The sequence below is a fragment of the Hordeum vulgare genome, chromosome 6H (genome assembly GCF_904849725.1).
Source record: "Hordeum vulgare subsp. vulgare chromosome 6H, MorexV3_pseudomolecules_assembly, whole genome shotgun sequence".
Classification (NCBI taxonomy): domain Eukaryota; kingdom Viridiplantae; phylum Streptophyta; class Magnoliopsida; order Poales; family Poaceae; genus Hordeum; species Hordeum vulgare.
In genome coordinates this window covers 491,170,980-491,187,833 of record NC_058523.1, presented here as the reverse complement: position 1 = coordinate 491,187,833, position 16,854 = coordinate 491,170,980, and positions in this window count along the sequence as shown.

The window sequence follows — 16,854 nt, the reverse complement described above, 5'->3', positions numbered from 1 at the left end:
ATAATCATGCCCACGGATACTTGAGGTGACAATGGAGTATCTAGGTGACATTAGGGTCTTGGTTGATGTGTGGCTTAAGGTGTTATTCTAGTACGAACTCTAGGATAGATTGAACAAAAAGAATAGCTTCGTGTTATTTTATTACGAACTCTTGAATAGATCGATCAGAAAGAATAACTTTGTGGTGGTTTCGTACCCGACAATAATCTCTTCGTTTGTTCTCCGCTATTAGTGACTTTGGAGTGACTCTTTGTTGCATGTTGAGGGCTAGTTATATGATCCAATTATGTTATCATTGTTGAGAGAACTCCACTAGTGAAAGTATGAACCCTAGGCCTTGTTTCCACGCATTGCAATACCATTCGTGCTCACTTTTATTATTAATTACCTTGTTGTTTTTATATTTTCAGATTACAAAAACCTATATCTACTATCCATATTTCACTTGTATCACCATCTCTTCGCCGAACTGGTGCACCTATACAGCTTACCATTGTATTGGGTGTGTTGGGGACACAAGAGACTCTTTGTTATTTGGTTGCAGGTTTGCTTGAGATAGACCATCTTCATCCTACGCCTCCCGCGGATTGATAAACCTTAGGTCACCCACTTGAGAGAAAATTGCTACTGTCCTACAAACCACTGCACTTGGAGGCCCAACAACGTCTACAAGGAGAAGGTTGCGTAGTAGACATGAGTAACACCCCCCCATGCTCTAGGGTGCAGCCAAGGGGGAGGAGGTGGAATCCTAGTCATCCTCCTTCCCTTCCATACAAAGGTGAACTTTCCACCTTTCCCAACTGCACGGGCCTTGAGGGACTTGTGCGCTTGGCCCAATAAGGCCAAGGTGCCTCCCCTCAGCCCATGCAAACCCTTGGGACATGATTGAACCCTTGGTGGACTTCCGAACTCCTCCATAGATTTCCGGAACCTTCTAGAAGCTTTGCGGTACAATACCAAAAAATTGTGATGTTGGAAATATGCCCTAGAGGCAATAATAAATAGCTATTATTATATTTTTTGTTTCAAGAAAATCGTTTATTATCCATGCTATAATTGTATTGAATGGAAACACAAATGCATGTGTGGATATATAGACAAAACAATGTCCCTAGTGAGCCTCTAGTTGACTAGCTCGTTGATCAAAGATGGTTAAGGTTTCCTAGCCATAGACCAGTTTCAATAGATTGATAATGGGATCACATCAATAGGGGAATGATGTGATGGACCAGACCCAAATTATAAACGTAGCATGTGACCGTGTCATTTTGTTGCTATTGTTTTCTGCATGTCAAGTATACGTTCCTATGACCATGAGATCATGTAACTCACTAACACCGGAGGAATGTCTTGTTTGTATCAAACATGGCAACGTTACTGGGTTACTATAAAGGTGCTCTACAGGTATCTCCGAAGGTGTCTGTTGAGTTGGCATGGATCAAGACTGGGATTTGTCACTCCATATGACGGAAAGGTATCTTGGAGCCCACTTGGTAATACAACATCACAAACAAGCCTTGCAAGCAATGTGTCTAAAGAGTTAGTCACGGGATCTTGTATTATGGAACGAGTAAGGAGACTTGCCGGTAACGAGATTGAAATAGGTATAGAGATACCGATTATTTAATCTCGGGCAAGTAACACACCAAAGGACAAAGGGAACATTACATGGGATTAACTAAATCCTTGACATGAAGGTTCAACCGACAAGATCTTTGTAGAATATGTAGGATCCAATATGGGCATCTAGGTCCCGCTATTGGATATTGACCGGAGAGTGTCTCGGTCATGTCTACATAGTTGTCGAACCCGCAGGATCTGCACACTTAAGGTTCGGTGACATTTCGGTATAGTTGAATTATTGATGTTGGTAGACGAATGATGTTCGGAGTCCTAGATGAGATCACTGACGTCACGAGGGTTTCCGGAATGGTCTGGAAACGAAGATTGATATATAGGAATGTTGCATTTGGCTTCCGAAAAGATTTCGGGCATTACCGGTAAAGTACCGGGAGTGACGAATGGGTTCTGGGGTTTTACCGGGATGGGCCACCCACCCAGGAGAGAACCTAATAGGCCCACGAGTGGTGCACCAGCCCTTAGTGGGTTGGTGAGGCCAGCCCAATAAACCTATTTCGGCTGAAAGCAAAAATAAAAGGAAAGGAAAAAAAGGAAGGAGTCCTCCACCAAACAGAATTGGAGAGGACTCCTCCCTCTTGGGCTCGGCCGAAGCTCCTCCTTGGAGTAGGAGCCAAGCCAAGCCCCCCTCTCGTTCCTCCTATATATAGTGGAGGTTTGAGAGGCTTTTTGCACCCCAAGCCATTGTGCATCCCTCTCTCCCTCAACCACTTCGTGATACCCCGTAGCTATTTCGGTACGGCACGACGAAGCCCTGCCGGAGTAGCTCCACCACCATCACCTCCACGCCGTCGTGTTGCCAGAGAATTCAGCTACCTATTCGTCTCTCTTGCTGGATCAAGAAGGTGGAGATCGTAATTGAGTTGTACGTGTGCTGAATGCAGAGGTGTCGTCCGGTCGGTACTAGAACGGGACGGAGTTTGTGGGACGCTTGTGATACGGTTCGCGAAGACGTTCGACTACATCAACCACGTTTCTTAACGCTTGCCGCTTAGCGATCTACAAGGGTATGTGGATCCGATCTCCCCTCTCGTAGATGATCATCACCATGATAGATCTTTCGTGTGCGTAGGAATTTTTTTGTTTCCCATGCAATGTTGCCCAAGAGTGGCATCATGAGCTAGGTTCATGCGTAGATGATATCTCGAGTAGAACACAAAAGAGTTTGTGGGCGTTGATGTTCAATTTGGTGCCCTCCTTAGTCTTTTCTTGATTCAGCGGTATTGTTGGATTGAAACGGCCTGGACCAACATTACTCGTATGCTTATGAGAGACCGGTTTCATCGACTAACATGCAACTTGTTGCATAAATATGACTGGCGGGTTGATGACGAGTTGATGGATATAATTCTCGCCCCTCATTGGTTACCCCAAGTGGATGGTGGATATGTAGTCAGCAACAGATTTCCCTTACACGGAGACTGTAAGGTTTATCGAACCAGGAGGACTCCTAGGCTCAACAAGTAGGTGTCTTCCACCCTAGCACTAGCAGAAGACATGGACCTGCACACAACAAATAACTTTGCTCCCAACGAGTAGTTTGCAAAGGATCAAAACACACGCGGGAAGGTAATAGTGATTGCAATGGAAAAGTAAATGAAAGCGGTAAATGATGGAGGTGTAAACAATGATGGTGATATGGACCGGAGTCACATAATGTTCACTAGTGATGTATCCCTCCCAAAAGACGATAAACAACTATGCTTGGGTAAACAAATCACAGTTGTGCAATTGACGGAATTATGATCGCACTGCAATGCTAATTATGCTACTTGATAGTTAGAGGTTCAATAGTAATGGGCAGTACGCCAAGACAAGTAGACCGTTTATTCATCAGCATCTACTTACTAATCATCCACCTTGAGATATCTATCCAGAACATATCTCCAGTATTAAGTTGCGAGCCCCACCCAGAGTGTAAACTCAAAGCAACGGACAACTGCATTAACGAACTATGCGTAAGGTAAACAATCCTTGCAACTGTGGTCACAAGCACTGTTGTTTTCTCCCTGGTGGCAACAAGCACATCCCCTAGTCTCATGTTTCTGTCACTCAAGCTAGACATCGAGGGGCATGAACCCATAATCATGCATAACGCTCCCTCTTGGAGTTACAATCTACTACTTGGCCAAAGCAATAAAAAGCAACGGAGAACATGCATGAATCACTAAGGAACATAATATAAAAGGATAATCAAATATATAACTCATAACAATCTGAACATAATCTCATAATCCATCGAATCCCAACAAACCGAGCATAGCAATAGCAAGAGAATTACATAGATGCCTTGATCATGTAGGGCAGCTCACAAGGACTAACCATTGAAGCACAAGATTGGAGAGAACACATCACATAGCTACTGGTCATGGATTCATGGTCCAAGGAGTACTACTCACGGCACGTCCGGGAGGCGTCCATGGCGGTGGAGAATCTCCTGGAGGTCAATCCTCCCTCCGGCAGGGTGCTAGGAAGGGGTCTCCTGACGCTCCCAATCTCGGAAGCGATGTGGAAAAACATTTGTAAAATGATATAAAAGTGTAGCAAAACATATAACAATGTCACCCAAAAGATCATAGAACAAGTAGAAATTATAGATACATTTGGGACGTCTCACGGGTGTCTGTTTCTTCAACTTTAGTTGAATCGGATTTCACCGAGGCGGTCCTTGGAGAAGGTTAAATAGCAATTTGCATATCATCGTTGTGGCTTTGCGTAAGTAAGATGCGATCATACTAGATACCCATAGCAGCCACGTAAAATTTGCAACAACAAATTAGAGGACGTCTAACTTGTTTTTGCAGGGTATGCATGTGATGTGATATAGTGTAACGCCCCGGACACACCCGCCAGTGGTCGTTACTCCTAGCGGGATCTAGACTGGCCCCACATACCAATACTAGTCTTTTCTGCGCACTTTGTCCTCACTCTGCATATCACCGTTGAGGCTTTGCGTAAGTAAGATGAGATCATACTAGATACCCATAGCAGCCACGTAAAATTTGCAATAACAAATTAGAGGACGTTTAACTTGTTTTTGCAGGGTATGTATGTGATGTGATATGGTGTAACTCCCCGGACACACCCGCCGGTGGTCGTTACTCCTTGCGGAATCTAGACTGGCCCCACATATCAATACTAGTCTTTTATGCGTACTTTGTCCTCACTCATGCGCACCCGATATCAACTTCTCGGTCGGTCACCCATCCTAAACTACTCCAAGCTGAGCATGCTTAACGTGGGAGTTCTGTTCATCTTTAATAAGCCAGGCTATCACATACACCACCACTCAGAGGAACCACGTCCTCGTCGGCCACAAGAGCATTCCCTCTTGGCACAAACGTGTGTGCATCCAGTCCAGTACATGTGCCATGTCGTGTGCCACGACGGGTCACAAACGTCATGAACAACATGACCGCACACCTGTCCACAAAAATCAGTGTAACCGCGAGGGTCAGCTCTGATACCAACTTGTAATGCCCCGGACACACCCGTCGGTGGTCGTTACTCCTGGCGGGATCTAGACTGGCCCCACATATCAATACTAGTCTTTTCTGCGCACTTTGTCCTCGCTCATGCGCACCCGGGATCAACTTCCTGGTCAGTCACCCATCCTAGAACTACTCCAAGCCAAGCACGCTTAACCTGGGAGTTCTGTTCGAATGGGCTCCCAGAAAAGAAGGAATTCCTTATTGATATGAGTAGTCTATCATCCCTAATAAGCCAGGCTATCACATATGGCCAAAGACATGATACGATATATTGGATGTATGAGATGATCATGTTGTAATAGTAAATATCGACTTGCACATCGATGCTACGGCAACCGATAGGAGCCATAGGGTTGTCTTTAATTATTTTTGCGCTTGGTGATGCTTTGCTTTATCACTAGTAGTAGCTTTAGTAGTAACAGCATAGTTAGCATGACAACATCGATGGCAGCATGATGATGGAGATCATGGTGTGGCGCCGGTGATGATGGAGATCATTCCGGTGCTTTGGTGATGGAGATCAAGAAGCACAAGTTCATGGCCATATCATGTCACTTATGATTTGCATGTGATGTTAATCCTTTTATGCACCTTATTTCTCTTAGAACGACGTTAGCATTATAAGGTGATCACTCACTATAATTTCAAGATAAAATTGTGTTCTCCCCGACTATGCACCGTTGCGACAGTTCGTCGTTTCGAGACACCACGTGATGATCAGGTGTGATAGACTCGACGTTCACATACAACGGGTGCAAAACAGTTGCACACGCGGAACACTCGGGTTAAACTTGACGAGCCTAGCATGTACAGACATGGCCTCAGAACACAAGAGACAGAAAGGTCGAGCATGAATCATATAGTTGATATGATCAACATGGAGATGTTCATCATTGAAATTATACTCAACTCAGGTGATGACCGGACTTAAGTTAGTGAATTTGGATCATGCGACACTCGAATGACTAGAGGGATGTCAATTTGAGCTGGATTTTATTAGTAATATGATTAGCTAAACTCAATTATCTTGAACATAGTCTAAGTAATCTTTGCAAATTTTTATGTTGTAGATCAATGGCTCGTGCGATAGCAAGCCTGAATTTTTATACGTTCCTACAGAAAGCTAAGCTTAAAGATGATGGAAGCAACTTTGTTGACTAGGATCATAATCTGAGGCTTATCCCCACGGCTGGCCAAAAGCAATATGTACTTGATGTTGCGCTAGGTGATGCACCACCCGATACGGCGACCCAAGACATTTTGAACGCTTGGCAGTCGCGTAAGGATGACTACTCATTAGTTCAATAATTAGTTTTGTATGGCTTAGAACCGGGACTTCAAAGATGTTTTGAACGTCATGGAGCATATGAGATGTTCCAGGAGTTGAAGTTTATCTTTGAGAAGAATGCCCGGATCGAGAGGTATGAGACCTCTGATAAGTTATGTGCTTGCAAAATGGAGAAGAACGGGTCTGTCAGTGAACACATACTCAGAATGTCAGGGTACTCTAACCGTCTAGCTGAGCTGGGGATTGATCTCCCGCAAGAGGCTATCACTGACAGAGTTTTTCAGTCACTGCCACCTAGCTATAAGAGCTTCGTATTGAACTATAACGTGCAAGGGATGAATAAGTCACTCGCCGAGCTGTTTGCGATGCTGAAAGTCGCAGAGTCAGAAATCCAGAAAGAGCATCAAGTGTTGATGGTCAATAAGACCACCAGTTTCAAGAAAAACAACAAAGGAAAGAAGGGTAACTCCTAGAAGAGTGGCAAAGCAGTTGCCCCTCCAACGAAAAACCTAAGGCTGGACCTAAGCCAGAAACTGAGTGTTATTATTGTAAAGGAACTGGTCACTAGAAGCGAAACTGCCCCAAGTATCTGGCCGATAAGAAGGCGGCCAACGCCAAACAAGGTATATTTGATATACATGTTATTGATGTGTACCTCACCAGCTCTCGTAGTAGTGCCTCGGTATTTGATACCAGTTCTGTTGCTCACATTTGCAACTCGAAACAAGAACTGCGGAATAAACAAAGGCTGGTGAAGGATGAAGTGACGATGCACGTGGGAAATGGTTCCAAGGTTGATGCGATCGCCGTCGGCACCATCTCACTTCAGTCACCACTGGGATTAGTGATGAACTTAATTGTTATTTAGTGCCTGCATTGAGCATGAACATTATATCTAGATCTTGTTTATTGTGAGACGATTACTCATTTAAGTGAGATAATAATGGTTGTTCTATTTATATGAGTAATACCTTTTATGGTCATGCACCCAATGTGAGGGGTTTGTTCATGTTGAATCTCGATAGTGATGACACTCATATCCATAACATTGAGACCAAAAGATGTAGAGTTAATAATGATAGCGCCACTTTCTTGTGGCACTGCCACTTAGGTCATATTGGTGTAAAACGCATGAAGAAACTCCATGATGATGGACTTTTGGAGTCACTTGATTTTGAATCACTTGGCACATGCGAACCATGTGTCATGGGCAAGATGACTGGGACTTCGTTCTCCGGAACATTGGAGCGAGCAAGTAACTTGTTGGAGATCATACATACTGATGTGTGCGCACCGATGAGCATAGAGGTGTGTGGTGGGTATCGTTATTTTCACACCTTCACTGATGATTTGAGTAGGTATGGTTATATTTATTTGATGAAGCACAAGTCTAAAACGTTTGAAAGGTTCAAGCAATTTCAGAGTGAAGTTGAAAATCATCATAACAAGAAGATCAAATTCCTACGATCTGATCGAGGAGGTGAGTATCTGAGTTATGAGTTTGGTGCTCACTTAAGACAATGTGGAATTGTTTCACAGTTGACACCGCCTAGAACACCACAGCGCAATGGTGTGTTCGAACATCGTAATCGTACTTTATTAGATATGGTGCATTCTATGATGTCTCTTACCGATTTTCCGTTATCATTTTGGGGCTATGCATTGGAGACAGCTGCATTCACTTTAAATAGGGCACCATCAAAATCCGTTCACACGACACCATATGAACTGTGGTCTAGAAAGAAGCCAAAGTTGTCGTTTCTTAAAGTTCGGGGATGTGATGCTTATGTCAAAAAGCTTCAGCCTGGAAAGCTGGAACCCAAAGCGAAAAAGTGCATCTTCATAGGTTACCCAAAAGAGACAGTTGGGTATACCTTCTATCTCCCATCCGAGGGCAAAGTGTTTGTCGCTAAAAACGGAGCTTTTCTTGAGAAAGAGTTTTTCTTGAAAGATTTGAGTGGGAGGAAGATAAAACTTGATGAGGTTGTAGAACATTTGCTTCAACCAGATGGTGGCGCAGGACAGAAAGAAGTTTTTGTCGAACCTATACCAGTTGAAGAGGAAGCTGATGATAATGTTCATGAAACTTCAGATCAAGTTTCTATCGGACCTCGTAGGTCGACAAGGGCACGTACTGCTCGAGAGTGGAACGGGAATCCCGTCTTATCGATTTTGTTGTTAGACAACAATGAGCCTACGAGCTATGAAGAAGCAATGGTGGGCCCGGACTCCAACAAATGGTTAGAGTCCGTGAAGTCCGAGATAGGATCTATGTATGAAAACAAAGTATAGACTTTGGAAGTATTACCTGAAGGTCGAAAGGCCATTAAGAACAAACGGATCTTTAAGAAGAAGACGAACGTCGACGGTAATGTGACCGTCTATAAAGCTCGACTTGTGGAAAAGGGTTTTTCACAAGTTCAAGGAGTTGACTATGATGAGACTTTCTCACCCGTAGTGATGCTTAAGTCCGTCAGAATCATGTTAGAAATAGCTGCATTTTTCGATTATGAAATTTGGCAGATGGATGTCAAAACAACGTTCCTTAACGGGTTTCTTAAGAAATAGTTGTATATGATACAACCGGAAGGTTTTGTCGATCCAAAGAATGTTGACAAAGTGTGCAAGCTCCAGCGATCCATTTATGGATTGGTGCAAGCATCACGGAGTTAGAATCAACGCTTTGATGAGGTGATCAAGGCGTTCGGGTTTATACAAATTTGTGAAGAAGCTTGTATTTACAAGAAAGTGAGTGGGAGTGTTGGGGAACGTCGCATGGGAAACAAAAAATTTCCTACGCGCACGAAGACCTATCATGGTGATGTCCATCTACGAGAGGGGATGAGTGATCTACGTACCCTTGTAGATCGTACAACAGAAGCGTTAGTGAACGCGGTTGATGTAGTGGAACGTCCTCACGTCCCTCGATCCGCCCCGCGAACAATCCCGCGATCAGTCCCACGATCTAGTACCGAACGGACGGCACCTCCGCGTTCAGCACACGTACAGCTCGACGATGATCTCGGCCTTCTTGATCCAGCAAGAGAGACAGAGAGGTAGACGAGTTCTCCGGCAGCGTGACGGCGCTCCGGAGGTTGGTGATGACCTTGTCTCAGCAGGGCTCCGCCCGAACTCCGCAGAAACGCGATCTAGAGGAAAAACCGTGGAGGTATGTGGTCGGGCTGCCGTGGAAAAGTCGTCTCAAATCAGCCCTAAAACCTCCGTATATATAGGTGGGAGGGAGGGGAGGAGGCAGCCTCAAAACCTAAAGGTTTGGCCGAAATTGGAGGTGGAGGAGTCCTACTCCAATCCTACTTGGAGTAGGATTCCACCTTCCCACTTGGAAACTCTTTCCACCTTGTGTTTTTTTCCTTCTCAAACCTTATGGGCCTTAGTGGAAACTTATTCCAGCCCACTAGGGGCTGGTTTATCTCTTCCCATAGCCCATGAGACCCCTTGGGGCGTGACACCCCTCCCGATGGTCCCCGGCACCCCTCCCGGCACTCCCGGTACACTACCGATGAGCCCGAAACTTTTCCGGTAATGCACGAAAACCTTCCGGTAACCAAATGAGGTCATTCTATATATCAATCTTCGTTTCCGGACTATTCCGGAAACCCTCGTGACGTCCGTGATCTCATCCGGGACTCCGAACAACATTCGGTAACCAACCATATAACTCAAATACGCATAAAACAACGTCGAACCTTAAGTGTGGAGACCCTGCGGGTTCGAGAACTATGTAGACATGACCCGAGAGACTCCTCGGTCAATATCCAATAGCGGGACCTGGATGCCCATATTGGATCCTACATATTCTACGAAGATCTTATCGTTTGAACCTCAGTGCCAAGGATTCATATAATCCCGTATGTCATTCCCTTTGTCCTTCGGTATGTTACTTGCCCGAGATTCGATCGTCAGTATCCGCATACCTATTTCAATCTCGTTTACCGGCAAGTCTCTTTACTCGTTCCGTAATACAAGATCCCGTAACTTACGCTAAGTCACATTGCTTGCAAGGCTTGTGTGTGATGTTGTATTACCGAGTGGGCCCCGAGATACCTCTCCGTCACACGGAGTGACAAATCCCAGTCTCGATCCATACTAACTCAACGAACACCTTCGGAGATACCTGTAGAGCATCTTTATAGTCACCCAGTTACGTTGCGACATTTGATACACACAAAGCATTCCTCCGGTGTCCGTGAGTTATATGATCTCATGGTCATAGGAACAAATACTTGACACGCAGAAAACAGTAGCAACAAAATGACACGATCAACATGCTACGTCTATTAGTTTGGGTCTAGTCCATCACATGATTCTCCTAATGATGTGATCCCATTATCAAGTGACAACACTTGCCTATGGCCAGGAAACCTTGACCATCTTTGATCAACGAGCTAGTCAACTAGAGGCTTACTAGGGATAGTGTTTTGTCTATGTATCCACACAAGTATTGTGTTTCCAATCAATACAATTATAGCATGGATAATAAACGATTATCATGAACTAAGAAATATAATAATAACTAATTTATTATTGCCTCTAGGGCATATTTCCAACAGTCTCCCACTTGCACTAGAGTCAATAATCTAGTTCACATCACCATGTGATTCCAACGAATCCAACACCCATATAGTTATGGGGTCTGATCACATCTTGCTCGTGAGAGAGGTTTTAGTCAACGGTTCTGAAACTTTCAGATCCGTGAGTTCTTTACAAATCTTTATGTCATCTTATAGATGCTGCTACTATGTGCTATCCGGAAATACTCCAAATATCTACTCTACTATACGAATCCGTTTCACTACTCATAGTTATTCGGATTAGTGTCAAAGCTTGCATCGACGTAACCCTTTACGACGAACTCTTTAACCACCTCCATAATCGATAAAAATTCCTTAGTCCATTTAGATACTAAGGATGAATTTTGACCGCTGCTTAGTGATGCAATCATGGATCACTCTCTATACCTCTCAACATATTTTGAGTCAAGGCACACATCAGGTGCGGTACACAGCATGGCATACTTTAGATTCTACGGCTAAGGCATAGAAGACGACCTTCGTCTATTCTCTTTATTCTGCCGGGATCGGGTTTTGAGTCTTACTCAAATTCACACCTCACAACGCAACCAAGAACTCCTTCTTTGCTGATCTATTTTGAACTCCTTCAAAAACTTGTCAAGGCATGCATCTTGTTGAAACTTCCATTAAGCGCTTTCGATCTATCTCCATAGATCTTTGATGCTCAACGTTCAAGTAGCTCAATCCAGGTATTCCTTTGAAAACTCCTTTCAAACAACCTTGTATGTTTTATAGAAATACTACATTACTTCTGATCCACAATATGTCAACCACATATACTTATCAGAAATTCTATAGTGCTCCCACTCACTTCTTTGGAAATATAAGTTTCTCATAAACCTTGTACAAACCCAAAATCTTTGATCATCTCATCAAAGTGTATATTCCAACTCCGAGATGCTTGCACCAGTCCATTGAAGGATCACTGGAGCTTGCATACTTGCTAGTATCTTTAGGATCGACAAAACCTTCTGGTTGTATCACATACAATGTTTGCTCAAGGAAACTGTCGAGAAAACAATGTTTTGACATCCTACGTGCAATATTTCATAAATAATGCATCAACAACTAACATAATTCTAACAGACCTTTAGCATCGCTACGAGTGAGAAAGTCTCATCATAGTCAACTGTTTGATCTTGTCGAAAACATCTTTGCGACAAGTCGAGCTTTTCTTAATAGTGACTTATCACCATCATCGTCTGTCTTCTTTTAAAGATCCATTTTTACTCAATAGTCCTATGACCATCAAGTAGTTCAACCAAAGTCTACACTTTGTTTTCACACATGGATCCTCTCTCGGATTTCATGTCTTCCAGCCATTTGTCGGAATCTGGGCCCACCATCGCTTTCTCCATAACTCGTAGGTTCACTGTTGCTCAACAACATGACCTCCAAGACATGGTTACCATACTACTTTGCAGCAGTACGCGACCTTGTCGACCTACGAGGTTTGTAGCAACTTGATTCGAAGCTTGATGATCACCATCATCAGCTTCCACTTCAATTGGTGTAGGTGCCACAGGAACAACTTCCTGCGCCCTGCTACACACTGGTTGAAGTGATGGTTCAATAACCTCATCAAGTTCTACCACTCTCCCACTCAATTCTTTCGAGAGAAACCTTTCCTCGAGAAAGGATCCGTTTCTAGAAACAAACACTTTGCTTTCGGATCTGAGACAGGAGATGTACCCAACTGTTTTGGATATCCTATGAAGATGCATTTATCCGCTTTGGGTTCGAGCTTATCAGACTGAAACTTTTTCACATAAGTGTCGAAGCCCCAAACTTTCAAGAAACGACAGTTTAGATTTCTCTAAACCTCAGTCTATACTGTGTCATCTCAACGGAAACACGCGGTGCCCTATTTAAAGTGAGTGCGGTTGTCTCTAATGCATAACCCATAAACAATAGTGGTAATTCGATAAGAGACATCATAGTATGCACCATACCAAATAGTGCGTGGCTATGACGTTCAGACACATCATCACACTATGATGTTCCAGGTGGCATGAACTGCGAAACAATTTCCACATTGTCTTAACTGCGTACCAAAACTCGTAACTCAGATATTCATTTCTATGATCATATCGTAGACAGATTATCCTCTTGTTACGATGAACTTCACTCCGAAACAGAATTGAACTTTTCAATATTTCAGACTTGTGATTCATTAAGTAAATACTCTAGTATCTACTCAAATCGTCAGTGAAGTAAGAACATAATGATATCCACTGCGTGCCTCAGCACCCATTGGACTGCATACATCAAAATGTATCACTTCCAACAAGTTACTATCTTATTTCATCTCAATGAAAACAAGGCCTTGCTCATGTGGTATGATTTGCATGTCACTAGTGATTCGAAATCAGGTGAGTACAAAGAACCATCAGCATGGAGCCTCTTCATGCAATTTATACTAACATGACTCAAGCGGCAATGCCACAAGTAAGTGGTACTATCATCATCAACTCGTATCTTTTGGCACCAATATCATGAACATGTGTAACACTACGATCGAGATTCAATAAACCATTGAAGGTGATTATTCAAGAAAACAGAGTAACCACTATTCTCTTTAAATGAATAATCGTATTGCAATAAACACGATCCAATCATGTTCATGCTTAACGCAAGCACCAAATAACAATTATTTAGGTTTAATACCAATCCCGATGGTAGAGGGAGCGTGCGACGTTTGATCATATCAACCTTTGGAAACACTTCCAACACGTACCGTCACCTCGCCTTTAGCTAGTCTCCGTTTATGCCGTAGCTTTCATTTCGTGTTACTAATCACTTAGCAACCGAACCGGTATCCAATACCCTCATGCTACTAGGAGTACTAGTAAAGTACACATCAACATCATGTATATCAAATACACTTCTTTCGACTTTTGCCATCCTTCTTATCTACCAAGTATCTAGAGTTGCTCCGCCTCAGTGACTGTTCCCCTCATTACAGAAGCACTTAGTCTCGGGTTTGGGTTTAATCTTGGGTCTCTTCATTAGTGCAGCAACTGTTTTGCCGTTTCACGAAGTATCCCTTCTAGCCCTTGTCTTTCTTGAAACTTAGTGGTTTTACAAACCATCAACTATTGACGCTCCTTCTTGATTTCTACTTTCGCAGTGTCAAACATCGCGAATCGCTCAAGGATCATTGTATCTATCCTTGATATGTTATAGTTCATCACGAAGCTCTCACAGCTTGGTGGCAGTGACTTTGGAGAACCATCACTATCTCATCTGGAAGATTAACTCCCACTTGATTCAAGTGATTGTCGTACTCAGACAATCTGAGCACATGCTCAACGATTGAGCTTTTCTCCTTTACTTTGTGGACAAAGAATCTTGTTGGAGGTCTCGTACCTCTTAACAAGGGCACAAGCATGAAATCACAATTTCATCTCTTTAGAACATCACTTATGTTCCGTGACGTTTTAAAACGTTTTCCACGCCTTGCTTCTAAGCCATTTAAATATTTTGCACTGAACTATCGTGTAGTCATCAGAAACGTGTATGTCGGATGTTCACAGCATCCACAGACGACGCTCGAGGTGCAGCACACCGAGTGTTGCATTAAGGACATAAGCCTTCTGCGCAGCAACGAGGACAATCCTCGGTTTTACAGACTCAGTCTGCAAAGTTTGCTACTATCAACTTTCAACCAAATTTTCTCTAGGAACATATAAAAACAGTAGAGCTATAGCGCAAGCTACATCGTAATTCGTAAAGACCATTAGACTATGTTCATGACAATTAGTTCAATTAATCATATTACTTAAGAACTCCCACTCAAAAAGTACATCTCTCTAGTCATTTGAGTGGTACATGATCCAAATCCACTATCTCAAGTCCGATCATCACGTGAGTCGAGAATAGTTTCAGTGGTAAGCATCTCTATGCTAATCATATCAACTATATGATTCATGCTCGACCTTTCGGTCTCATGTGTTCCAAGGCCATGTCTGCACATGCTAGGCTCGTCAAGCTTAACCCGAGTGTTCCGCGTGCGCAACTGTTTTGCACCCGTTGTATGTGAACGTTGAGTCTATCACACCCGATCATCACGTGGTGTCTCGAAACGACGAACTGTAGCAACGGTGCACAGTCGGGGAGAACACAATTTCGTCTTGAAATTTTAGTGAGAGATCACCTCATAATGCTACCATCGTTCTAAGCAAAATAAGGTGCATAAAAGGATTAACATCACATGCAATTTATAAGTGACATGATATGGCCATCATCACGTGCTTCTTGATCTCCATCACCAAAGCACCGGCACGATCTTCTTGTCACCGGCATCACACCATGATCTCCATCATCATGATCTCCATCAACATGTCGCCATCGGGGTTGTCGTGCTACTCATGCTATTACTACTAAAGCTACGTCCTAGCAAAATAGTAAACGCATCTGCAAGCACAAACGTTAGTTATAAAGACAACCCTATGGCTCCTGCCGGTTGCCGTACCATCGACGTGCAAGTCGATATTATCTATTACAACATGATCATCTCATACATCCAATATATCACATCACATCGTTGGCCATATCACATCACAAGCATACCCTGCAAAAACAAGTTAGACGTCCTCTAATTTTGTTGTTGCATGTTTTACGTGGTGACCATGGGTATCTAGTAGGATCGCATCTTACTTACGCAAACACCACAACGGAGATATATGAGTTGCTATTTAACCTCATCCAAGGACCTCCTCGGTCAAATCCGATTCAACTAAAGTTGGAGAAACCGACACTTGCCAGTCATCTTTGAGCAACGGGGTTACTCGTAGCGATGAAACCAGTCTCTCGTAAGCGTACGAGTAATGTCGGTCCAAGCCGCTTCAATCCAAGAATACCGCGGAATCAAGAAAAGACTAAGGAGGGCAGCAAAACGCACATCACCGCCCACAAAAACTTTTGTGTTCTACTCGAGAAGACATCTACGCATGAACCTAGCTCATGATGCCACTGTTGGGGAACGTCGCATGGGAAACAAAAAATTTCCTACGCGCACGAAGACCTATCATGGTGATGTCCATCTACGAGAGGGGATGAGTGATCTACGTACCCTTGAAGATCGTACAGCAGAAGCGTTAGTGAACGCGGTTGATGTAGTGGAACGTCCTCACGTCCCTCGATCCGCCCCGCGAACAATCCCGCGATCAGTCCCACGATCTAGTACCGAACGGACGGCACCTCCGCGTTCAGCACACGTACAGCTCGACGATGATCTCGGCCTTCTTGATCCAGCAAGAGAGACAGAGAGGTAGACGATTTCTCCGGCAGCGTGACGGCGCTCCGGAGGTTGGTGATGACCTTGTCTCAGCAGGGCTCCGCCCGAGCTCCGCAGAAACGCGATCTAGAGGAAAAACCGTGGAGGTATGTGCTCGGGCTGCCGTGGAAAAGTCGTCTCAAATCAGCCCTAAAACCTCCGTATATATAGGTGGGAGGGAGGGGAGGAGGCAGCCTCAAAACCTAAAGGTTTGGCCGAAATTGGAGGTGGAGGAGTCCTACTCCAATCCTACTTGGAGTAGGATTCCACCTTCCCACTTGGAAACTCTTTCCACCTTGTGTTTTTTCCTTCTCAAACCTTATGGGCCTTAGTGGGAACTTATTCCAGCCCACTAGGGGCTGGTTTATCTCTTCCCATAGCCCATGAGACCCCTTGGGGCGTGACACCCCTCCCGATGGTCCCCGGCACCCCTCCCGGCACTCCCGGTACACTACCGATGAGCCCGAAACTTTTCCGGTAATGCACGAAAACCTTCCGGTAACCAAATGAGGTCATCCTATATATCAATCTTCGTTTCCGGACTATTCCGGAAACCCTCGTGACGTC